This window comes from Rhinatrema bivittatum, chromosome 2 (assembly GCF_901001135.1).
Source record: "Rhinatrema bivittatum chromosome 2, aRhiBiv1.1, whole genome shotgun sequence".
Taxonomy (NCBI): Eukaryota; Metazoa; Chordata; class Amphibia; order Gymnophiona; family Rhinatrematidae; genus Rhinatrema; species Rhinatrema bivittatum.
In genome coordinates, this window is record NC_042616.1 from 641,812,451 (window position 1) to 641,839,379 (window position 26,929).

Here is a 26,929-nt window from a genome sequence, read left to right on the forward strand (position 1 = left end):
TAAAAATTAGTTAAAATTCTCCAAACACCAATAAAATATTTCAAAAAGCAGTCACATCACATAATATTCATTAATTAAAATGGCAGTTAATCAAGAAAAATAAACTTAAAAAGCTACCTTTACTAACACCTTCCAGCAGCTCTCCTACTCCTCTTCTATGCAGGCCAGTAACACACACCAAAAGCAGTAGTGGCTGAAGCTCTGTACTCATGGTCCTCTTCCTTAGGGCCTCGAGAAGTATCTCTGTCTCTCTCGCACACACTCACTCACTCACTCACTCACACTCACTCACTCACTTCCCACTTCCCTGTTCTATCTTACACATACAGGCTTCTCACTCCTATGCTAGCTCTTGCCATATGGACATGCTTCTCATTCCCATAATCACTTTCTCTCATACATACACAAACACACTCCAGTCATCTCCCTGACCAGTCACTTCCATTGTCTCTCCTATATACACACATCACCTCTCTGACCAGTTTTTCTCAATCACACTCATGCTCTCTCTCACACACACTTTACATAGATGATCTGAATCAAATGCTCTCACTTACACACAGGCTCTCAGTCAGTTACACATGCACACTCTCAATCACACATAAATTCTCTCACAGACAGGCTGGCTGGCTGTCTCTCTCATTTCCTGCCCCCCCCCCCCCCCGAGCACAAATGGTAGCTGCAGCAGCCTCCTCCTCCATCCTCTGCAGGCCAAGAAAGAAGAATCCCATCGGCCACAGGAGGCTAATTCTGCTGTCTCCTTTGCTGGCTGCTTCTGATTTTGCTCCGGGCCCACACTACTGCTTGGGGCAGATGCTGCCGCCGTTATTTTTCCATGTGGTATGACTCTTTTTTTTCTTCCCGCACACCCCACTGCACATCACTTCCTGTTCCGGGCCAGGGGGGCCCGTGCGGGAAGAAGAAAAGGCCAGCTGCAGTTGCCAGCCTCCACTAACACTGCTGCTGTTCCCATCCAGGCTTGAAGGTGCTGATAGCCTGGGCGGCAACGGCAGCAGTGGAAGATTGTCTGTCTCTTACTCGGTGTAGGAAGAGGAGGGAAGAGCAGTGGGAGACTGGTAGCACGCGACACACCGGTTGAGAATTGCTGATATAGAGCAACTGTGGATAATTTTTTTTTTTTACTTCATTGCTATAGTGTTTTATTTCTATCTGAAGGTCTTGAGCAGCAGGACTAACTTATTTGTTCTAAAAGGTGTTGGTATATTTGCAGGTTTTGATACTTATTGTTTTGGATCAAAATGATAAAAGGGATGGAATGGCTTCATTATGAAGAAAAGCTGAGCAGGTTAGGAGATACAGTAGAGGTTTATAAAATCATGACTGGGCTGTAACAAGTAAATAGGGAATGGTTATTTCCCCTTTCAAATACTGCTAAGACTATGGGACATTCCATGAAACAAATAGGCAGAATATTTCAATCAAATGAGAGAGAAGTTTTTCATTCAATGCATAATCAAGCTGTGCAATTTGTTGGTAGAGGATATGGTCATGGCATCTAGCATAGTTGGGTTTAATAGATGTTTGGACAAGTTTCTAGAGGAAAAGTCCATAAACAATTATTAGCTAGGTAGACTTGGGAAAGCCACTGCTTGTACTTGGGAGGAAGACCCAAGGAATGGATCCACTCTTTGAGATCTCCTTACTAGTCATATGGATTTACCACTGTTGAATGCTGGGCTTGATGGACATTTGATCTGACCCAGCATGGATCCAATTATGTTCTTATGACAATTGTATAAAAATATATCTGAGGTTTTGAGACCGCATAGCTCCTTTAGATGTGTGTAATCTGAATTCATCTGGTTGAATAAGGAGTATTATGCAGAGAGTCAGTTTTGCTAATAATACCCGCTCTCCATTCTGTGTCATATTGGTATGACAAAAAGTGTTCATTATTCCAAGATTCTTCATAGTGTCACCTTATTGACTCTTCTGCTTCCTCATTTGGTCTTATTTGAAACTTATTTATTTTGGGGTAGATGTTAATACATTCGCGTGCATGTTATAAAATCAGCGGGCCATGCGCGACAGATTTTATAATACAAGCACTCGTGTGTATGACGTGCGCAAGGGTGGTAGAATTAAGAAATTTTCGCGTGGCGACGCTTCCCCAGTTCCCTACACTAATCTCCCTTCCCCTTCTCCTCTCCTCTCCTTCCCACCCCCTAAACCCTTTCTCCTACCTTTATATTTTTTTGTTTTGTTGCTTACAGATCCAACGGAGCAGTAGCAACGTGTGCATGCCGGCTTCCGTTCCCTGGTACAGCTGCAAACGGCTGTTCTACTGGCTGCCTTCAGCCCCGCCCCCTTATCTGGGCCCTGCACTTCGGCGCGTAACAGGGGTTACACCCATGGCTGAACCCCAATGAAGATGCACGCAGCGTGCATAAGGCCTGGCCATGCGTGTAACCCCCATTTTTAACCCGTGCGACTTTTTGAAAATCTATCCGTTTCTGTCCAAATTTATTTTACTTTTTATCTGTTAACACTTTTTGGAATAAAAGCCGCATATCTTCGTAGTATTGATTGTGTTGATTCTTTTTTTCCATTAGCGAGTCTTTCTTTTAGACAGGTACAATCAATAAGATCTCTATATTTACATTCTAATTTTTTTCTAAAGCTTCTTTTTCTTAGTCGTGCCTACAGTTTAGAATTTAGGTAAATTGGGCCACTATTGATCTAGTCCTTTATCAGAAACCCATGAAAGCATTGTACTGGTGCATTTAAAGTATGAGTGTAAATGAACAAATATGGATTGAGGATAGATGAATTTAAAAAATATAAAAAGGTGTACATTTAACAAATGTAATAAATATATTAGGATATAAATATAAAATGTATTACAACAAGAAAAAAGGAGATCTTGAAATAAAAGCAGCGAGGAATGCAAGACAGTCAAGACGTTTGTGGCTGTTATGAAAATTGCAGTGAATATGACTTCTTTCCACTACACTACCACTGGAGAACACAAGGTGAAGGCAATGATAAGTTGCCTGTTTGTATACTTCAGCCTTTTTGTATGTTTATATCCTGCTTTACACCCAGAAATCAATATCTTATATTTGCCACTCCTCTTTTCACCAAGGTGCTCAAGACAAGAATTTAACAAATGATAAAATTACAGGTAAATAAGAATAAAATCAAAGAAAATATTTGTGCCTTTGCTTTGCAATCTGTAAAGTTATGATTTTTTTCCCCTCCAACTTTCTGTCCCACACCAGTTGACAATAACCATTGGGATAGTGTAGTCGAGTGTGTCTTTAAAAAAAAAAAAAAAAAAGGTATCCCTCAAAGCCTGCAAGATCTGAAGTGCGGCCCTTAAGTTGCTAATTTCTGTGGAAATATACGTGCACCTCCATGCAGGAGTGTTTTTCGTGGACATCTGTGGGATTGCGTGCAATAAATTGCCACCCTTTTAGTGAACAAGCATTTATAAAAGTGCAAAAGAACAAGAGAGGATTTTTTTTTTGCTGGAAAGAAAAAGGAAGTGCACCTTCAAATGAGATGGTTTTTACTATCTCCGAATTGAAAGTTTAGACTTTTTTTTGTAAGTTAAAAGTATGCTGTTTATTGTGATCCTTTCCAGCGACAGGTATCTAGTGCCTATTATTTTCTCTCAAAAGATTTACTTTGATAAAAATAATTGAGATATAATTTCAAGACTAGGGGTAAAGGGGGAAGTAGAGGTGATGGGCATCTGTATATCATTTGAACATATCTTATAAAATCTACGCAGATGATATGCAGGGGTTTTTTTTTCCCCACTTAAATCATCTTGGCAGGCCACGTTTTACTTTACTGCCACATGCTTATCAGCCATCAGAAGCTGGTTACATTATAATAATTTATCACTCAGTATTGATAAAACAGAGATCCTGGTACTTCTTAGTAGATTTCCCAGGATGAATATTTCTTCAAGTTACTCTCTTGATGGTCACAATATAATCATATCTGTCTGCTTAAAATTTAGGGGTTCTGTTAGACTCATTACTTTCCATAAATTTGCACATTAAGTGTGTGATTAAATCTTCTTTTGCTAAATTAAGGATGCGCCATCTCAAACCAATGTTGGAGCATGCTTATTTTTGCATGGTTCTCCAATCTGTGATTATTACTAGTCTCTGTACTTTGGTGTTCCTGATAATACATTGTGCCCTCTGCAGATTATACAGAACGTGCTCTATGTAACAGCAATCGTTATGAGCATATGGCTGGTACTTTCGGCACTACATTGGCTACCAGTATGCTGGCGAATCCAGTATAAAATAGCTGTTCTTGTTTATATTTTGCTTACAAACAAAATACCATGGATTAATGCCGCTCTTAGAATTTATGCACCTGCATGGGCCCTTGATCATCAGAATCTAGTTGACATTCCTTCCATGCGTGAGGCATATTTGATGGAGACGAGAGAGCGTCTTCTCCATCACAGCACCTACAATGTGGAGTGCTTTACCAGCACAACTTCGCAGTATTAAAGAAGCCCGGGCTTTTACAAAGGCTCTAAAACACATTTCTATAACAAAGCGTTTAACACCTGAATTGGCAAGAACAGGAAAACACATCTAGCGCAGCTGATATTTTTGTTTGTTGGTTTTGTATATGTACTGTTTTTGCTTTATGGTATATGTGACTTTTGTTGGGTATCTCCCTGTCATCTTAACTTTTACCTATGAATCTTGACTTTTTATTATTTATGTAACTTTGTAACCCACCCCAAATATAGGAGGGTGCGTGTAATAAATAGTCTAAATAAATAAAATTCTAGGTCACTGAGAGGAAATTGGTGGACGATGAGTTTTTTGCAAATTAAAGGGTGGATGTCTCAAATCAGAGGTTAGTTGGACTCCTAGCTTGATTGTGAAACCTGGTTATAGCCAAATTACCATAAGAAAAGAAAGTATATCCTGCAAATCTGTCTTGCAAATGTGAGGAAGACATAAATACATGTTGCAGCGAGTAAACTAAGAATCTGCTGCTTCTGTGCGGCCATGCAACATGTCTGGATTATGTTTGAAGGGTAAGTGTTGACATGTGTTCTCAAATTGCAGAACAGATGTAAAGGCTCACCAAAAAATGACTTGTCTATTAAAATACCCTGACCTGCCAATGATGTTTGACATTACAGGTTATTTGCTGCATGTAAGAGGATTTTTGTTCCATTGTATGTTGTTGAAAGGCATATGAAACTGAAATAACCCCTGTATTGTATTACAGTGTGTCTCATTTAGAACTTGGTATATCTGACACATGAAAATTTTCAGGCTGCCATTTATAAAGATTTTGACTTTGCAGTCTCTATGCATGGTGCCAATAACAAGCTTGTTTTGCAATTTAAAGGAGCACTGCTTTCTTCTTGGGTTATAATAATTTAGGTAGTTTGAAGTACGGTAATAACAGCATAACTCTGCAATCAAATTATTCTTGTTCATATTGCTTCCTTGTGAACTGTAAATATGCAATAACTGTAATTTGATTGCAACATTTATATTATTGCCTTAATTCCAATGGGTCACATGATTGGATGATAATTTCCTCAAAATCCTTCTACTCTCCTCCTTTCCCTCTCTCATCTTCACTATTCAGAATCTGTATGTTTTAAAAGCCAAGGTTGACACCATTTACCAATAAATTATCTCTTCTGCTACCTCCATTATTAATTTTTAGTTATAAAAAAACAAAACCTCCTTCCTCTCATCTCTGCCCCTTCTACTTCATTTTGTCTCATTCCTTCCTAATCTTTCATTTAATTTGGAGATATTCTAGAAGGGCTAGAAGGGAAACTATGTTTATGGAAAAAATCTACAACATAATAGACATGCCAGAGAGAGAGATTATGAGACAGAGGCCAAGCCTCTGACACAGTAGCAATGCTGTGTGCTGCCATCCGGAGATCTGAGTTTATTTAATTTATATATTCAAACTTATTAACCACCAATCCAGCAAGGCTCAGTGCAGTATACAGAACATGTATTAATTTACATAATAGATAAAAATAGCAGTAATAAAAACAATAAAATGCAAACGTAGATAAGTAAAGCAGACAAGTATAATCCAGGATTAGATCACATACAACAAAAATAAAACCTAACAACTAAAATGAGTTAATGCCAAATTCTTTAAATAGTTATAATCAGAAAAAGGTGACATCAACAAATCAGTATTATGTTTACCAGTTTGAAGAAAATTCTGAATAGCTGAGAAAACTTATATCTCAAAACTAGTTTTACAAAGTTTCCAAAATGATAATCATTGACCCTTGGAAGATCATCAAGCATAGAATTCCATAATTAAGGTCCGATATACAGAAAAGCCCTTTTATATTTCTCAATATTCCTAATCATATAAGGGTAGGTATTTTCAACAACACTCTGTGAGACATGTAAGGATTCTGTCTCGTAATGATATAAACAATCTTTTAGATACTTGGGAAACATCCCATTAACAACTTTAAAAACTAAAGAATTTTAAAATTAATTTGTAAAGAGACAGGGAGCCAATGACAATCTTTGAGGGTTGCAGAAACATGGTCTTGTAAGTTCAAGCCCATTAAGAGATGTGCTGGAATGTTCTGAATACATTGTAATTTATACAATTGCTGTTATCCGAGGACAAGCAGGATGTTAGTCCTCACACATAGGAGTCGTCATCAGATGAAGCCCCCGACCAGAACTTTGATCTCAAAGATTCTAGAACTTTCAAACTTCTGCTGAGCATGTGCAGCTGTAGTGATCACCCTGCCCCCTAGGCAGAGTCCCTCGGTCTCTCTTTTTTTTTCTGCGAAGACATGTGGTCGTAAGAGCCGTGTGTTTCACAGTATTCAGCTTTGCTCTCTCCTCGCAGTTTTTGTAAGTGATTTTTTTTCTAGAACTGCAGCTGTTTTTCTTTCCTTTCCCTTATGGTAGTTAAATGTAAGACATTGACGACAGGCTAAGAGAGAGTTTGAAATGAAGTTGGCCATAGATGCAAAAACTTACAATAAAAACTTTTTAAAATATATCTGAAGCAGAAAACCTGTGGAGTCAGTTGGACCGTTGTAATATCAAGGGGTTAAAGGGGCACTTAGAGAAGATAAGGCCATAGTGGAAAGATTAAATTTCTTTGCTCCAATGTTTACTGAAGAGGATATTGGAGAGATACCCATTCTGGAGAAGGTTTTCATGGGTGATGATTCATTCCAGTGGGAGCACTGAGAGGAGAGGATCACTTTGCTGGTGGCTGAAAGGAATCAGTAAGTTGTTTTTTTTTTGCTTGGGACATTGTCTTTTTTAAAAGTATTGGGGCAAAGTTAACTATTTGGGAATATTATGTAGTGTGTTTGTGCTTTTAATAGTCAGTAAGGCAGTGAATAAACAGACAGTTTGTATTTTTAAATAATCAGTCAATAAGGCAGCTAGTAAACAGGAGGTAGTGTGTTTATTTTTAAAAGTCTATAAGGCAGCTAGTAAGCAGAATTGAGTGTTTGTATTTAAAAAAAAAAAACAAAAAAACACCCCCCCCCAAAAAAAAAAAAAAAAAGTAGCCAGAAGCTAGAAATAAGCTAGGAGCAGTGTATACCTAAGTAAAAAGGTTGAAAAGTTCAGTTCAGCTACTCACCTTGGAAACGTGTTGAGGTAGTGTGATTTGGTTTGAATAGGTACCAACATTTGTTAATCAAGTGAGTCACTCTGGCTGACCTTTCTTCCAGCTACGTTAGCTTCCAAGTTCTTACCCCTTGTTGAATGTAACTTTGACTTATTCACCTCTTTTGTTTAATTTACTTTAGTTACGCTTCAGTTATACCCTTGTTAAATGTAAACCGATCCGATATGGTTATTACTATGAAGGTCGGTATAAAAAAGTGTTAAATAAATAAATAACTGAAGTTGGACTGTTTGTATTTCCCAACCCTCGCCCACCCACCCCTAGCTCATCCTTTATAGGCAGGTGCCACTTTCAGAAAAACAAACAGCAAAAACTTTATTGAGAGTTTGATCAGACCCCGGTAGGCCACTACCAGACATATAGTGAATTCACTAATACATTTAAAGGATGTTAATTAGACACATTCCTACTCCCATAGCAACCTAAAACTTAACTAGGAACTGAACAAAATTGAGATGAAGGCAGCAGCTCAGCAGCAAGAGGGGGGCTTCCCAGTCTTTTACATCGAGTGTCACATGTATGATTTTTTACACGCCAGTGAGACGTTGTACATGTGCATGCGATGCAAAGAGCTCCTGGCTCTCAGAGAACGAGTCCGATCTCTGGAGGCTAGAGTGCCAGACCTGGAGCAGCTGAGGCAGACAGAGGTATATAGATGAGACCTTCAGGGACATAGTAGCCAAGTCCCAACTTCAAACTGGCAGCCCTGGTGCTGCCTTGGAGGAAGAAGGTCTCATGATTGGAGAGCATCAACCGGGTGAAGCAGGAAAGGATCCTTTAGCAAGGACCTGCTCTCAAGGTGATGCATTGTCCTTTCGCACCGAGGATATCTCCCCAAGGCCTACTGCCCAGGAGGGAAGGGTTAGGTCAGCCGTCATAGTTGGTGATTCGATTATTATGAATGTAGAAAGCTGGGTGGCAGGTGGGCGTGAGGATCGCCTGGTAACATGCCTACCTGGTGTGAAGGTGGCGGACCTCACGTGTCACCTAGATAGGATTTTAGACAGTGCTGGGGAGGAGCCGGCTGTCGTGGTACATGTGGGCACCAACGACATAGGAAAATGTGGGAGGGAGGTTCTGGAAGCCAAATTTAGGCTCTTAGGTAGAAAGCTTAAATCCAGAACATCCAGGGTAGCATTCTCTGAAATGGTTCCTGTTCCACGCGTAGGTCATCAGAGGCAGGCAGAGCTCCGGAGTCTCAATGCGTGGATGAGACGATGGTGCAAGGAATAGGGATTCAGTTTTGTTAGGAACTGGGGAACCTTTTGGGGAAGGGGGAGTCTCTTCCGAAGGGATGGGCTCCACCTTAACCAGGGTGGAACCAGACTGCTGGCGCTAACCTTTAAAAAGGAGATAGAGCAGCTTTTAAACTAGAACAAAGGGGAAAGCCGACAGTCGCTCAGCAGTGCATGGTTCGGAGAGAGGTATCTTCAAAGGATACTAATGATGCATTAGAATTAGGGCATCCCGACAGAGAGGTTCCAATAATAAGAAAAGTAGTCCAAGTGCCTGTAACTAAAAACGCACCTGAGCTAAAAAATTCTACTTATCCCTATCAATTAAAAAGCAGAATGAAAATACAAACAAAAATAGCAAACTTTTGAAATCTTTGTATGCTAATGCCAGAAGTCTAAGTAGTAAAATGGGAGAATTAGAATGTAAAGCAGTGAATGATGACATAGACTTAATTGGCATCTCAGAGACATGGTGGAAGGAGGACAACCAATGCGACAGTGGTATACCAGGATACAAATTTATTTATTTTATTTATTTAACAGTTTTTTATGCCGACCTTCATAGTAGATAACCATATCAGATTGGTTTACATTTTAACAAGGGTAAACAGATGTAACAATTCTGGTAAACAATGGATAACAAAGGAAAAGGAATAAGTCAAAGTTACAATCAACAAGGAATGGAAACTTGGGAGCTTAAAACAAGCTGGAAGGAAGATAAAAGCAAAAGCAGGTAGAATAAATATAAGCAGGTAGAATAAATAAATGTGTGGGCAATTATGCAGCTATGCTGCATAACTGCCCACACATTTAAGAAATTATATCGCAATGACAGAGAGGAGCACCCGGGAGGCGGTGTGGCGCTTTATGTCTGGCATAGAGTCCAACAGGATAAACATCCTGCATGAGACTAAATGCAAAATTGAATCTTTATGGGTAGAAATCCCTTGTGTGCACTGAAGTCATGAGCGCCTTGGGCCTCTGTGGCAGAATAGCGGCACCAACCTCTAGTGTAGGGGATCAGGACTGCCATTGAGAGCCATGGTCCCCCTCGATACCAACAGAGCCACAATTGAGGCCCTTGATGCCATCGAGGTGCATGACCTTGATGCTGTGGCCACTCACAATACCATTATGGTGCATGGCCTCGATACTGTCACAGTGTGTGGCCCTGATGCCATTGTGATGTGTAGTTGTCTTGATATCATTGATGCCTTCGATGCCATGGAGGCCATCGGGCATGTTGGTCACTGATGCCGTTCGTTGCTGCTCTCAATGAGGTTGAGCACCATTAACGAGGCACTGGGATCACCATTGAGTGCCCAGGTTGTCCTTGAGGCCATCAACGCCCGGGCTCTTGCAAGCTCTCAAGTGCCACTGAAGCTCTCATTAACAGGAATTGAGCGACAAAGTTGCCATCCACTCAAGGCACCCCAGGACACTGAGGCATCCAGACACAGTGGTCCGGTGCCCTCTAGTCTCCTTGTGGTGTCCTGACAGGGCACCGAGGGCCATCCTGCTGTCCCATCACTGGCCTATGACTGTCTCGGGGGCCTGAGCCGCTGGGATTGGGGGACTTCGGAGGCACCATCTGGATTTGTGCACCATCAGTGCTAATGAGCGTTAGTGAGGCTATCTTTAGCCATAGCCGCTGGCGAGAGACGCCATCGAGCTCACAGTATCAACATGCTCGGATTAATAGGTGAGCCGAGGGGATCCGTCAGTAGCACTGGCAGTCATTGTTCCTTTGGGCACCAATTGAAACATGGGGCTGCAGAGTCTCTGCCTGCAGGTGCCCCTGGCATACTTGGTTGCCACCGGCCCATCGATGCCTTCGGGCACTGGGTCTCTCAGTGTCGCTGGGACGTGGATGTCCACGAGCGCCTGTGGCCTTGGGGATGGAGCTATTTACTGTCTAACTGATCAAGACACAGTCAAGCGCCTTCGAAGCCCTGGGTGCAGCATAGTTTGGTGCCCTTGATGTGATCCATCATTGGTGAGCGCGAGAGCGCTATTGCCCTAAGGTCACCTTCACCATGGTGAGCAGCAGTGGATGCGGTTCGATGCCACAGGTCATGACCGCAGAGCACCATGGACACTGTCGATTGCCATGGGACTTTACTGCTTCCATCCCATGAGGGGAAACTGCGGTGAGCCATTCCTGACACAATTTCAAGGGCTGTGTCCATCCTCTTAGAGCGTTATCAGGTACTGGAGGGGGCAACACCCTAGGACGCCACCCACCACCAGAGCTCCAGTGGTACTGGGGATGCCGTCATCACATTGCTCCTATTCACTCCACTGGGATTTAGTGTGACAGTGGAACACAGCATGCACAGTCGGGAATGGTAACGCATCTGCCCCAAACACCTTGGGCAATGGCAGGTGGCATTCTCCCTTTCTGTACAGAAGGGCATTGGCGCGTACCCATTTTAAAATCCCCCGATTTACACTGTAGAAATGGGATTTGTGCACACGTGCACATCCACTTAAAATTTGGCGCACGTGCGCGCAGCCAGATTATTTTATAACACGCATACATATGTAATAAAATGGCTGTGTACCTGGATGGGTTCTGCCATCATTGCTTCAAGGTATCGGCCTCCTTGTCAGTTCTACACCACAAAATTCTGGATAGCACTGGCAAGGAAGGCGTCATCACATACTCTGTGATTGCTTTTTGGCAGCGTGCAGCCAATGACTTTGCCATGGGATTCTACCCACAAGCACGGTGAGTGGGTTCGTCGGTGGGCCACCATCCGTTGGATGGGATAACACTGTATGAGTACTAGTTAGCATGCTTTTACAGTGTAGGGCTTTATTCTTCTGGTTGCCTTCTACTATGTATGGGTATGTATGTGTTGCCTCATGGCAAGCACAATAGGTTGTGTGCCGCAGCCACAGGACTAACCTAGGACTGCATTCCTTATCAAACCCTTAGGGGAGTAGACACCAGGGGAGGGTATTGTTGGGAGTGGTCTTCATCCTCAGAAGAGGAATATGTCTTTTGACCTCTCCCGGGTCACAAATCCCCTTTGTTTGGAAGCCCCTTGCAGGTTACCGCCAAACTGGAGCCTTGATTCTTTAATTGATGCCTCTCCTTGTGTAGGCAAGGATCGGGGACAGCAGCAACGGTCATCAGACTGTTTTTTCTGGGGGGTCCCTCCGTTGATTACCGTGTGGCCTACCCTATCTGAGGGTAGCTGCCAGTTTCAGATTGGTTGCTTCTGAACCTCAGCAATCAGTAATTGTAACTCAACTGGAGAGTTAAAAGGTTTTTTGGGATCAGGAGGACCCAATTCCCAATGCTTTCCTGTCCAGGAAGGGGAGATTTGACTGGGTTCTAGGGCAACCCTAATGGGTTCCTCTCTGGATGCCTAGTTGACCACCTCTACAAGGAATGTCCCTCGTTCTCTGTTTCCCGGAGAAGGGATGTCATTGCTTCTGACTGGAGGTCGCTCTCGGTTCTTTACGGGCTCTGAGAGCCGGTCAAGCAGTAGTACTCTCCTTAGATCATCCTAAGGCTCAGCAGGTCTGTTTCACGAGGGAACCATTCCAGTGTAGCTCCCCAGTGAAGATTAGGGATTTCTCCCATCCAAGACTCACCTTTGATACCTGCTGAGCTCAATGGGCATTTTTTGATAAGGATCACTATTGCCAGTCATTCTCGCCTTGCAGGACCCTACCTCAGTGAGGAGGGTTCTAGTCCATCTAATTGGCAAGTATGCCTTTCAACCTATCACCATATGCATGGCTGAAGTTGCTGGGGGACAAGGTACCCTGCAACAGAGGTGCTGCTCTTTGGTTGCAGCAGCTTGCAAGTTATACTTCCCATTTTATGGATTACCCTGTCTGCGGACAGGGGAGTCCTGGTTCATGCAATGAGTGTTCCATTTACTGGACTGCTTGCTTCCTTGGGAGATGTATATGTAATCATAGCCGAGGCAGATTGGCCTATCAGGGCTTCGGACATGCCCCGGTGGGCCGGTTAGGCCAGTCACAAGATGCTAGTGTTGACTGCAGCGGCCCCATGCACGCGGAGCCACTGCAATTAAACCTGGCCCGCAGCAGCTGTTTTCGCAGAGCGGGAGCCTCAACTGAGGCTCACTGCTCATTTCTATTTTTGGTTTTTTTTGTTTTTTTCCTACGGCTGCAGCCGTGATACGACTGCAGCATGGTTCTATAGGCCTGCAGCATGGTTCTATAGGCCTGCATTTTTGTTTTTCTTTCCCGCGACGTTGCTGAGCTCTGTGGGATCACTCCCTGCCTCTCCCCTATCACCAAGGTGGCAGAAAACATTCTGAGGCCTTCCCTCACTCCACCCCATCGCTCTCTTTGTCTTGTGAGGTAGCCAGCAGATATCCGCTGCTGCCTCACCACAGCTGAAGGCCTCAGGCTCTGACTGATGGCCTCTCACTCATTTCTGCTGATGGGCCCCCCTTATGTTGGGGCCGAGGCAAAAAATAACCCCACCCTGCTGCATCGGGCCTTTCTACCTATCGCTTCCCACAGCAAGGCCATTAGCTAGTATCCCTGCCTAGATCCCTCCTGCCCACCAGTATAAGTAAATTTATGTTTTTTTTAATATATATTCAGAGGTAAATAGAGAGAGTGGGAGTTTGCGAGGGAGCATGCATGTGTACACATGTCACTGGGTGCAAGGCAGTATATGTATGTCAGCGGGTGTGATTGAGCACGTGTGTGTCTATTTGAGCCAGTGGGTGTGACTGACGTATGTATATATGTGTCAGTGGATATGAGGGAGCGTGTGTGTATGTATGTGTTAATAGATGTGTGTGTGTGTGAATGAATGTGTCAGCAGGTGCCGAGGGAGTTTGTGTGTGTGTGTGTGTGTGTGTATGCCAGCATGTGTGTGAGGGAAGAGAAAGTTTGTGCGCTTCCTCACCCCCACTAATCAAGAACAATCTCAGGGTGACTGGAAAGTAAAGAAAGCGGGAATTTTTTAAAATTCTTATTGGTTTTTATTATTTTATTATTATTTTAAAAATATTCTATTGGTTTTTGGGAAATTTTTTAAAGTTTTATATGAGTTTAATTATTGGATGTTCAGCTGTTTTGAAATATTCTTTTTATTAGTTTGGCTTTACTATTGCTGACTTATATTTTTTGATTTGATATTTTATGAAGAATGGTAATGTTTCTCTTTCCATTGTTGCACTATATACAGGATCTAGCTTGCTGCAGTTTCTAATTCAGTTTTTGTCTGCACATTTCTATTTATACTTTATGGTTTCTATTCTGTATTTAGTGAGTGTCAATCTGTAGTCTGCATGTGTGACAGAGGTGAGGTATTCTGCTAGCATGTAGCTTGTGTAGGGGCCTATAGTAGCTTACCTTGTTCAGGTTTCCAAATTGGTTTGTTAGATCCTGGTGTAATATTTGAAGCATTGCCTTCTCATTGGTAAGGTTGTCCCTGTTTGAATGATAGCTATTATTGCTGTTTTGGTATTGGAGTTTTACTGTATTTTAATTGTAATTCAGGTTACCCAAGGCTTTCTGAGAGCCGAGCCAACACGTATCATGTTACAATAGGCTTAATGCAATATGGGATCAAAGGGTCTCTTTATTTTTTATTTTGAAGGGTATTCTGGTTAGCAGCACAGCAGTGCATTTAAATATAATGTACAATCCTGTAAGTGATATTTTTACCTCATAAGACTGAATATCCTTTTTAATGTAAAAACAGTTATAAATGCATAATTAATTGTGTGTGGGGAAGAAGGGGCAGGCTGTAAGGTTTATCTATGATGCCTAATAACCCTTGCACCAACCCTGGCTGAACTGGATCCACGTGGAGAAGCAGGATTCTGGAGTTGTACTGCTTTGGAGCCTGTGGCTTTCTCCAGTCTCAGCCGGGGCTTCATTTTTCTTTTTAAACTCTGGAGGAATGGGTCTCCCCATTCCTCTGCATTGGCTACCTATTCCATGGCAGGGTATGTGACAGATCCTCTGCATTGCCTACCTCTCCTGGAAGTAGGTAGGCAATGCAGAGCCTTGGGAATCATAAAAGCAGCAGATTCTATAGCATTCAGTTAATGGTAATGCTCTGAAATGGTGGCAGGAGCACAGAGAAGTGGAGGCAAGCTCCAGTCACAAAAAGGGGTGGGGTGAGCCAAGAGGAAGTACCTGTGCAGTGTTGGAGAGGCTTCTGTAAGCTGGTCTTTCCTTCTGAAAGGGTTAACTAGCTGTGGAACCACCCATTCCCTCCCCCACCCCAAGAAGGGACGGGGGGGGGGGGGGCACTCACTGTGAGCATATGAGCAGCAGCAGAATGACAGAATGTGTGTCAGAGAGAGTGTTTGTGTGCATGTGGGTGTCTTTCTCCTTAACACAGAAAGACACCTATACACACTCTTTCTCTATGACACACTCATACACTGAGAGCGAGAGTATATGTGTGGGAGTCTTCGGTCAGAGAGAGAGACACACACAGAAAGTGGTATCTGAAAAAGTGTGTATGGGTGTTTGTGTCTGAGAAGACACTGAGTGTGTCAGGCACTGGCTGTCAATGTTGTTGTCACATTACTTGACAACTGGTTCAAGAGTTGATTGGTTAACGAAACTTTAATACTAAACCAGGAATCCAAAATATAATTATGAGAGATGTAACCAGACTTGGCAACCGATTGCATGGATGGAAGAGGGCCCTCAACTCTGTTCGCTTACCCCTGGTCTAGGGTGTATTCTATTACTTAGTTATTTAGGAAAAATTTGGAATTTACATTGCAGATTTTTTGGCTCAATTCTGCCAGGCTCCAGGTCACATAATGTGCCTCTGAAGGGTGATTTTTGGTGTGCTTTTGGGAACTGTTGAAACACATCCTGCAGGGAAAACGAACAAGAGAGACAGACAGATACCACGTGGGCCGGATTTGAAAAAAATCCCCTGGGCTGATATTTTCTTGCAATCTGCCCCTGATCATGGCTGAGGTATTAATACCTGAACTGTCCTGTAGACAGGATGGATCGCCCTGCCCTTGAAAGAGTTCAGTGTGGATGAGCTTCGGCCTAACTTTTCTCCCTGCTTGGGGATTTGGGCTAGCAATCCCATTCAGGGATCTGTCACATACCCTGCCATTGTTGCTAATTATTCTTCCAAGCATTGCTTGGGTTATTCTGCCCATTGTGCCAGTCAGCCAAACATGGGCACACTTCTGCAGATGTATTCTGTCCTTAGGATGCCAGTGGATCGCAGTTTCTTTCTGGGAACTCTTGAGCCTCAGTTGGTTTTTCGGTTGTCTTGTAACAATGAAGGAAATTATGCAGTCTTCGTCGAAGAGTCCTCCTGTTTACATTTTCCTGTATTCAGGAGGTTCTGGACCAACTGAAACCCTGCTTGTATTGTTTTCTGTGATGAGTATGTTTCCTGCTGGCACTCGCATCACTCCTCTGCTTTAGGCTCCCCTGCTATGTATGGAGTTTTGTGTCTCAGTCATTTCTATGGGTTTCTCTTTGTAGAACCCAATTCTTTTCCTGCCTAGACCCCTTTGTGGGTCGGCTGCCTCACAAGCAAAAGGGAAGAGAGGTGGTGCTTTCAGCACTGTGTGGTTTCCCGCTTTGTCCTGCTTGGACAGCTTATAGCTTGGGAATCACCCATGTGTGAGGACTACCATCATGCTGTCCTCAGAGAATGCCTGTTTCAGGTAAGCAAATCTGTTTTTTGAGAGACCAACAAAAAGAGAATTATAATAATCCATTCATTAGGTAACTGTGGCATGAATCAGGAGCTAGATCAACCTTAAGGTAAGGACACAGATTACATATTCAAAGTTTAAAAGAAAAAGGTCTCACAATTGCTGTTTATGTTGTCTAATGGAGAAAACAAAATCTAGTCATCCCCAGAATCTTTGCTTCTTGCTGCAGTGGAAACAATTTATTATCAATAGTAACCAGAGGAGGGACTGCCTTAACAAAAGGCTAAGTAAATCTGTAAGCCTGACCTCTGCTTCTTATGTCGGCAAGGACTGGCAATGCTGTGGAGACAGCATTCACAGCCCCATAGTGGAGAGGGAGTTGCAGCCATTGCACAATAGTAACATCTGCCGACTGACTAAGCATGCACTTATGCCCACCCTCTGAAAGTAACAGTAGTTCGTGCCACTGAACAAATGATTGCTGCAGTGATGGGACTAGATGAGAGTGGAAGTTGAAAAGGGAAAGGAGGGGTGCAGAGCAGAATCCAGAGTAGCTGTGTATGGATTCTTATGATATTGTATCCCATGTAAGGGGCAGTTCCAATTGATCTGGACACCAAAAATGTTTGGAGGAGGTTGCTGGCCCCCAAATAAATACATTTTAAATAATAATAAAAAGTTGACTGCCAAGAGTTTGGTGATTGTATGAGAACATAAGAACATAAGAAAATGCCATACTGGGTCAGACCAAGGGTCCATCAAGCCCAGCATTCTGTTTCCAACAGTGGCCAATCCAGGCCATAAGAACCTAGGAAGTACCCAAAAACTAAGTCTATTCCATGTTACCATTGGTAATGGCAGTGGCTATTCTCTAAGTGAACTTAATAGCAGGTAATGGACTTCTCCTCCAAGAACTTATCCAATCCTTTTTTAAACACAGCTATACTAACTGCACTAACCACATCCTCTGGCAACAAATTCCAGAGTTTAATTGTGCGTTGAGTAAAAAAGAACTTTCTCCGATTAGTTTTAAATGTGCCCCATGCTAACTTCATGGAGTGCTCCCTAGTCTTTCTACTATCCGAAAGAGTAAATAACCGATTCACATCTACCCGTTCTAGACCGCTCATGATTTTAAACACCTCTATCCTATCCCCCCTCAGTCTTCTCCAAGCTGAAAAGTCCTAACCTCTTTAGTCTTTCCTCATAGGGGAGTTGTTCCATTCCCCTTATCATTTTGGTAGCCCTTCTCTGTACCTTCTCCATCGCAATTATATCTTTTTTGAGATGCGGCGACCAGAATTGTACACAGTATTCAAGGTGCGGTCTCACTATTGAGCGATACAGAGGCATTATGACATTTTCCGTTTTATTCACCATTCCCTTTCTAATAATTCCCAACATTCTGTTTGCTTTTTTGACTGCCGCAGCACACTGTACCGACGATTTCAATGTGTTATCCACTATGACACCTAGATCTCTTTCTTGGGTTGTAGCACCTAATATGGAACCCAACATTGTGTAATTATAGCATGGGTTATTTTTCCCTATATGCATCACCTTGCACTTATCCACATTAAATTTCATCTGCCATTTGGATGCCCAATTTTCCAGTCTCACAAGGTCTTCCTGCAATTTATCACAATCTGCTTGTGATTGAACAATTTTGTGTCATCTGCAAATTTGATTATCTCACTCGTCGTATTTCTTTCCAGATCATTTATAAATATATTGAAAAGTAAGGGTCCCAATACAGATCCCTGAGGCACTCCACTGTCCACTCCCTTCCACTGAGAAAATTGCCCATTTAATTCTACTCTCTGTTTCCTGTCTTTTAGCCAGTTTGCAATCCACGAAAGGACATCGCCACCTATCCCATGACTTTTTACTTTTCCTAGAAGCCTCTCATGAGGAACTTTGTCAAACGCCTTCTGAAAATCCAAGTATACTATATGCTACTTCATAAAAATATAAATATAAAATATAAACAAAAATTCAAACAAGGTTTAGATTTAAAAAGAAATGTAATTGTTCTGTCAAAATTGCCTGCAACCAGGGGTAGGCCTTCATTAGTTCCAACTCATACAGAACAGGACCTGTTGGTTATCTTCTATTGAAGTCTTTATGGTAAACAATTATAAATATGCTTTAACATTTACCCATTTACAAAACAAGTAATGTTCCTTAATGTTTCCATTTATTATATGAACTCTAAGGGGTAAATTGGGAATATTATTAGTATTTTTTTTTTTTTTTTTAGTAAATTTTGGTTGAAATAAAAAAAATGTGCATAAAGTGAAGCAAAGTACTGCTGCAGTTAGTATAAGGAGCAATTGCACTCCAATAGGCTAAATAAAAACAAGACCAAATTTGTTTCATTTCATTACGATGGGGAGCTGGTGTTGAGTATTGGAATTTACATATTAATCTACCCAAGGTGGAAGCATTGCAATTGGACAGAGTAGATGGACCAATTTGAACTTTTTCTACCATTATATACTTACGTTAGTATATGTTTTCCCCCTGTGTACCAGAATTATGGATAATTGAAAAAGTAAATAAGATTCTCCTAGGACAAGCAGGATGGTAGTCCTCACATGTGGGTGACATCATCCGATGGAGCCCAGTATGGAAAACTTTTGTCAGAGTTTCTCGAAGCTTTGACCAGCACACTGAGCATGCTCAGTATGCCACTATCCATGCGTCCATGCAAGGTCCCCCATCATTCTCTCTTTTTTCTGCGGTGCAGTTTGTCTCACAGTTAGTGGAGCTCCACTTCTTTCTTGTTTTTTCTTGTAAACTTCGAGTATTCTTCTCGTCCCGTTGTCATGTTCCTGTTTGCAGTCGGTGCCTCCTCAGTGCGGTAGGTGCAAACCCCTTTTTTTTTCTGCTTCTCGCGGTCGATTCCTAGTATCCCATTTCCCAGTGGCCACTGGTCATCGACCTCAATTCAGGTATTTTTATGGCGTCATCCGGCTTTCGTCTGTGCCCGTGGACCTTGTCCATCATGGATCCGCATGACATTTGTATCTTCTCCCTGGGGGCTTCGCACGACATCCGAGGGTGTTAGCTGTGGACCAGATGACCCCCAAAGGCCGTCACGCGCATGCACACCTTGACAAAATGGAGAAACTTTTCGGTTCTAAAAAGTCCACTCCATCCACATCTGCTTTGGAGTCATCGACTCTGGGGGTTTGAGGGGAGCCCCTCAATACACTCCCTCTCGCTGCTACTTCTCCTGCATCTTCATAAGATCAAGGGAATGGTGATCGGTCCTCCATGATCTCACCGGTTTTCAGGACATCAGGATCCTCTGCTTCCTCAGCACTGGGAAAGAACCGGGCCGAGCACTGTCAGAGATCCTGCAAGCATCGACACCGGTCTGCATGGAGTTTCGGTGCGGTACCAGCAGCTGCCATACCACCTGTGCCTTGGAGGGCCCATCCTCCAGCATTCCCCACCGATATTGGTGCCAGGCACTGTGCCTGTTCGGATAAGCGAGGAAGAGCCAGTGACGCCTCTTCCCTCTCCATCAGTCCTGGCCTCACCGGACTTTCAGGAGGATTTGGACTGCAGGGTGCAGACTGCAGTGCTCAAAGCTCTATGGAGCATCAAGCTGCCCCCGCCACCGGTCCCCATGCCGGAGTCTCTGCCATCTGTTCTGGTGCCTCTGCTCGAGCGTCTGGACGTCCTTCTAGTCGCTCTCCTGACGCAACTTGTGCCCAAGGGACCTTCGGGAGTGATCCCTATCATTGGATCCTCCAAGAAGTAAAACACAACCGGTGCTGCATTCCCGAGGTCTTGGTTCCCCGAGGCTTTGCCCGGGCCATCTGGCCTCCCGTGGCCCTTAGTCCCCCCCGTTGCTGGGGGAACCATTGATTCCCAAAGTGTCCTCGATCTCTCTGAATTCATCGGGGCCCAGAGCTAGGATCCTCCACAAGCCTCGCCCATGCCATTCCCCCAATGGCATTAGTAAGGAAGGCCCTTATGACCCATGGGGGGGGACACGATTCCTCGGAGTCTTTATCCAAATTCTCGGATGACCCCCCTCTCTGAGCCTTCCACAGCAGAGGAAAGGCATCAGTCCCCCCTAAGGATCTTTCCTTTGTGGGGTTCGTCAGGGCCATGGCCGAGGCCATCCCATTCCAATTTCTTACGGAGGAGGATATGCGATGACAGATGCTGGAAGTACTCCAGTTTGTCGAAGCTCCCAAGGAAATCGTGGTGGTTCTCATTCATGACATTTTTAAGGACCTTCTCCTTTGGATGTGGAAACACCCGATTCCCATATCTCCAGTCAATAGGAAGGCAGATGCCACCTATCTGATACAGCAGACCTTGAGATTTGAAAGGTGGCATTTCCCCCACCAGTCAGTGGTAGTGGAATCTGCCCTTAAGAAGGCCAAGCATTCTCATCTCCATGCCTCTGGCCCTCCGGGGTGGGAACATAGGGAGCTCGATGCTCTGTGCAGAATGGTCTTTCTGGTCACTATGCTCATCGTCCATATTGCTGCCTTCCAGTTGTATATGACCCAATATAACCGGAACCTTTGGAAACAGGTCCAAGACCTCACAGAGGGCTTACTGCAACAGCAGTTGCTCTCAGCTATTGCCTGCAAGGTTTAGAGGCTGGCAAATATTGTGAGGTCCACCTACAATGTGTTTGAAATTACGGCTCAAGTAGCCGCTGTGGGCATCGGCACTCGTAGAATGGCCTGGCTTCGGGCTTCTGACCTTTGCCCAGAGGTGCAGGAGAAGCTGACTGACCTCCCATACACAGGTGACAACCTCTTTGGTGATAAGGTCCGGGATGTAGTGGCTCAGTAGAAGGACCACCACCAAAAACCCTCCAACAGCTCTCTGCTAGCCCTTCAGATGCACCTTCCTCTGTCAGAAAGTCTTCCAGGCCAAGCTCCAGGAAGCCCTTTTACAGGCAGCAGAAATATTATCCCCCCGCTTCTCGGGCTCACACGCTGCATACTATATCTCCAGGGGCCTCTATTTGAGATATTTCCTCATACCGAAGAGAAATGGAGGCTTTTACCCCATTATCGACCTCTGGGCATTGAACAAATTTCTCTTAAAAGAAAAGTTCAAGATGGTTTCTCTGGGCACTGATCCCCCTTCCTCAAAAGAGGAGATTGGCTGTGCTACCTCGATTTCAAGGAGGCTTATGCTCACATAGCTATCTTCCAAAGTCACAGAAAATACCTCCACTTCGTGATGGGGAAGGATCACTACCAGTACAATGTGCTCCCTTTTGGGTTGGCCTCAGCCCCTTGCGTCTTTACCAAATGCTTAGTGGTGGTGGCTGTGTACCTCAAGCATCATTCGGTACACGTCTTCTTGACCTAGTTTGATGCATGCTTTACCTAGCTGCTATCAAGCTAGGTTGAGAGTACATTGTACCAATCTCATTTTTGTGTACTTTTCATCACTCCAAATCACAGCAAATCTTCACTGATGTGTAATGTGCTGTTTGTACCTCTGACTGAGCATGTAACAGTGCCCCCCGAAACCTAGGCCACCACCAAAACCTCAACCCGAGTTTCTAGCAGCCCCTCCTATAGTGGTATAAATAGTTTACTTAAATGAGAGCCCCTCTCTCTCTCTCCCTCCCCCCTCCCCCATGTGATACGGTAAAATAGCACGTGATGCGTTATCTCAAAAATTAACCTAACCACACCCGTTTTTTTTTTTTTTTTTTTATCACAGGTGCTATTCTTGCAAAATTTATAGCAAAATGATAAACCTAAGTCTAAATTATTTGGGTGGATGGGCTGACTTGATAGGCCATACAGTCTTTTTTTCTGCCATCAAGTTTGTATGTTTCTATCCTTTCTTTCACCAGTCTCTCCATTAATTTCCCTCCACAAAGGTAAGGCTGACAAGCCTCCTCTCTGTTACCACTTTTTAAAAGCAGTATCATAGACATCCTTCTCCAATCTTGCAGAAACACTCCCTTTCCATGGATTTAATGAACATATCCTTCAGTGCACCTGCCAGAAGCTTTCTGTGCTCCCTTAGTATTCTAAGATGTATCTCATTCAGCCCCATTACTTTGTCCACTTTCAATTTTGCTAGTTCCACACAAACCTTGTCTTCTGCAAACAGTGTGGTATTTACAAGAGTACATATGGTATACTCCCGTATGGTATATGGAACGGCCTCCCAGTGGATGTGGTGAAAACAAAAACGGTATCTGAATTAAAAAAAAAAAAGCTTAGGATAAATCCAGGGGATTGCCGAGGGAGTGATGGGAATTGTAAAGTTAACAGGTTCGTTTATCAAATTGTGTTAAGGCCTTATCACGGGTGTTAGGGCCCTAACACTTGCAATAACGCTGTAACTCCCATATGTAAACTGGAAGCAGTCCTCCTCCAAGGTCATCTTAAATCGTGAGCCCATTGGGGATGGGGAAATGCATTCAGTACCAAAATGTAATCTGTTTTGAAGTGCCTAGAAAAACAGAATATAAATCAAATAAATATATTAATAAAACAGAAGTATTTTTTTAGCATTCTGCTTTTGCCTTGTTCTCTCCAGACATTGTTCCTTGTCTCCTTTCAGTCATGTTATTCCATCTCTGGCCTTCCTCCTTTCTCTAACGTACCTGAAAAATATGTTGTCACTTTGCTTTACCTCATGCTTTTCTCTTTCTGATTTCTTTCCTTGTGTCAGCTTTACCAGATATTTTTCCATATGTTCATCTTTTTGAGATCCTTTGTACTTTTTGAATGCTGATCTTTTTTCAGCCACTTCTTTATTTATTTATTTTATTTTATTTTATTTATTTATTTAGACAGTTTTATATACCGTTGTATGGACAAAGTCCATCTCTACGGTTCACAGTTTCAAATAATAAGATAAAAAACAGAAATACAATTTCTTATAACTATAAATATAACAGTAAGTTTAAAAATATAAAAGGGCATAACTATAAATTATAAAACTAAAAACTTACTACAAGGTTAAGAAGGACAAAAATATATCATGTAAAATCAAAGTAAAACAGATAAAAACAAAATAAGATCCTGCTCAAAGGCTAAAAGAATCCCTTCAGATACCATTGTTCTCTATTGTTCATATCTTTTTCTTTCTTGTATTTATTTTTCTTACAAAAGATTTGTTGCCATTATTATAGCTTCTTTTAGTCTAGTCCACTATTTTGCCACTTCACCTATGTTCTTCCAGTCTGCCAGCTATTCCCTATTTTACAAACATTTTTTAAAACCAGGACTTTGAGCTTTCTGTTGACTTCTCTCTGCTTTGGATATTTACAACAAATCATGCCATCTGATGACTGTTGATACTCTTGAGGCCACCTACCTGGGCATTAGAGACACTCAGTTTTTGAGTATTATCCATCCATCCGCTCGCTTGTGACTTCTATCACCATTTGCTTGAGCAAAGCCCCTGAAGTACATCCATGACCTTTCTATTTTTTGCAGACAGGATACTCTAATCCACATCCAGAAGTTTAAATTCACCAACCATCAATATCTACCCCTTCATTTCCACCTTTGGTATGTCTTTGGCAAGATCTCTGTCCAATTCCTCCATCTGATTTGAAGGTTTATAGACTACCCTGGTGTATATGGAAGTACCATTGCCTCTTTCTAAGATAGCCCATAGGGCCACTTCCTTTCCCTATCCCTTTCAAGAACTGTTTACATAGCACTTTGGGCAGATTGTAATAAGATAAATGGAGATAATAAACTATCAAGGTAAAAAAACATGTGTTACATAAAGTATTCTTTATTGCATCTGGAATTCTGAACATTAGGATTAAACATGTAAATATATAATCTGTACCCTTTTTTTTTAGATTAAATTCTTAAATTGATTCTTGAAATATTTGTCAGTTGAAATTGTTGCATAGTTTGTTTTAATGTATATTTGGAGGAAATAATATACATCATTATTGGTGATTGCCTTTGCATGAGTCTTCTAAATTGATAAAAAGAAATCAAACTCTGTTTTGAATGCTTTGGGAAATGCATAATCAGGGTTGGAAATACTACTATCCATCACTTAGTCTTTTTAGAGTTTTTAGGGTAACAATTTTTCATTTTTAAAGTAGCAAATACTCTACAAATCACATGATGAGTGATATGCAAATGTAAGCTGAAATCTTGATTGTCACGTCATCTACAGGGTTTTATTTATGAAAATTTAATTGTCTCCTAGGCTCTACTTCAATACTAGTGTGCTAGCAAAGGGCTATAATTAGATTAGAAGGTCGCTAACAGCAGTGACAGTATTGGAGCCTCAGAGAGCATGTGCTGGATTCTGCCTGTGCCTTGTGCTCATTGGTTGCTGCTGTTGCTGCTCGCCAGTTTGATAGGTTTCCACAGTAATCTTTATGCTGCATTAGAGACAGAGGTACTGTGTTCATGCAGCGGAGGTGGAGGTGCTCATCTTTGCAACATAAAATAAAGCAAGCCCACCGAGAGAGTCACTGGGGTCTTTTGTTAGAAAACAACAGGGACCTACGGACTGCTAGCTGCAAGTGGAGGTCACAGGAGGAGTTTCTGTTCCTGGTAATTACTTTCAGGTCTTTATCTCTCCCATAAAGCACAATCATGCATGAAATGAATACTGTTGATCATGTCAGCTGTTTAATTTGATCTTGTTTTCATTAATATTATTTATACTTCAGTGAGTTTGCCATCAAGATTGCAAAAAAAAAAAAAAAAACAAAACCCAAAACATTGTATTGCGGATAGGGACTTGGAGGAGGAACTATGCATTTATTTGCTTGCTTTGTGGATTCCTGATCCTCTGCATGTTGATATTCCTATTGGTTTCCTTTTGTTATGATAGATGCTAGCCTTGCATTTATTTAGATATTTACATGTCAATATCACGACAGCGAGCTTGGGTCTCCTTGTAGTAAGGATGAAACTCTCCTAAACAGCCAGCACTTAGAGTGATATTTTGTGATTTGTACTTCAATTAGATTAGGATGCACACCATCCTGATAATGTTTTTGTGGAAAGCTTAAGGAATATGGAATAACTGCTTCTTCAAAGGTGTTTGGGGGCTTTTTTGTTTTGTTTTGTTTTTCTGTATTTCCCATTAAAATATATATATTTTTTTGGTAACTTTAATGCTGCAGCACATCTTTCCCTGCACCAATATATATTATTCCCAAAGGTCAGATTTTGGCCCCAGGCCTTGTTTGTGGTATCTTTTAGCTTTGGAATGACATAGTGTGTTGACGGAGTTGGTCTTCAGCAGAGAATCATCATTCTGTCTCTAAATTTTGATGGACGTATTTTTAACATTGCTTTATTTTACTTGTGAGACTAATTAAATCTAAGGAAAAAGTTTAGAGAATAAATTCATATTAGTAATTGTTTTTAAAGAGCCATAATCAAGTATTGAAAACAACTGAGCAGCAGAGGACCTTTTCCTCCTCAGCCTATCCCCAACATAAATATTAACTGTCCTTTATATGAAAATAATGGTAGACTGCTGTGAATTTAAAAACTGAGTAAATGCCCTTTTATTTGTCGTCATATTATAACCATAAAACACATGTAAATTTGTGTGTAGTTACCAGTTAAGCTGCTGGCGTCTTGCCACCATGCGTCTGAGGTTAGGCAGCTTGTTTCAGCTAATAAGAAGAAAAGTGCATGGACATATATTTATGAAGCATTTTTTTTTCTTTGAAGAAAGTATTCACCTATGCTGTTTCAATCTGTTTAAGCATTTATTAAGAAGAGATAGGTAGGAAGCTCCCGTTGTATCAGTTTTTAGTGAGATCAACAGTGCTCCTTGCATCTTTTCTGATTAGCAGAACAAGTCTGAGAGTCTGTCTAAAGAAAGTGAGACAAAATACCCCACCCACTACTGACATCTCTCACCACGAAGCAGTATGCACAACTGCACTCTGCCCCGACAACAGTGTTTGGTTATAAATAGATAAACATACACAGCCTGTTAGCATTCACACACCGACACAGACTTTACAGCACCTCTAAGAATCTGTAAACACACACTCCTACCCTTGTACAAAGCATCAATGCTGCACACTTCTTTTCTGCCTAGGATTTAGCTGTGGCTATGTGTATATATACAGATAAGAGACATCAGCAATGCATGCTCACACCTACACACACATCGCTTAGTGCAACAGAAGGAACATGTGCAAACAAACCCACACACATAGTTAACAGCAGGATGTACGCCACAGCCAGGAGAACATACACCCAGACAGCATAAGCACAGACTGACAAAACCAGTGAGCAGCGTGCAACCCAGACAGCAGACACATAAACATGCACCTAACACCCACATACACATAACTAGCACATCGTATCCAGGCAGTAGTTAAAGGCCAGTAGAAAATTGGAGGTACAAGAGATG

General features: G+C 42.3%; 1 protein-coding gene across 13 annotated transcripts in view; it reads left to right on the forward strand.

Moving 5' to 3' along the window:
* FAM110B (family with sequence similarity 110 member B) overlaps positions 1-26,929 on the forward strand; it is a 494,939-nt gene that overhangs the window by 207,237 nt on the left and 260,773 nt on the right. The window contains exon 1 of one of the 13 annotated variants that reach the window (XM_029591330.1): positions 24,931-25,098. The exons of the other annotated variants lie outside the window; for them this stretch is intronic. The gene's annotated coding sequence lies outside the window, so the exon portion shown is untranslated. Of the gene's footprint in view, positions 1-24,930; positions 25,099-26,929 lie in introns of those variants that run through there. 13 annotated transcript variants of the gene reach the window in all.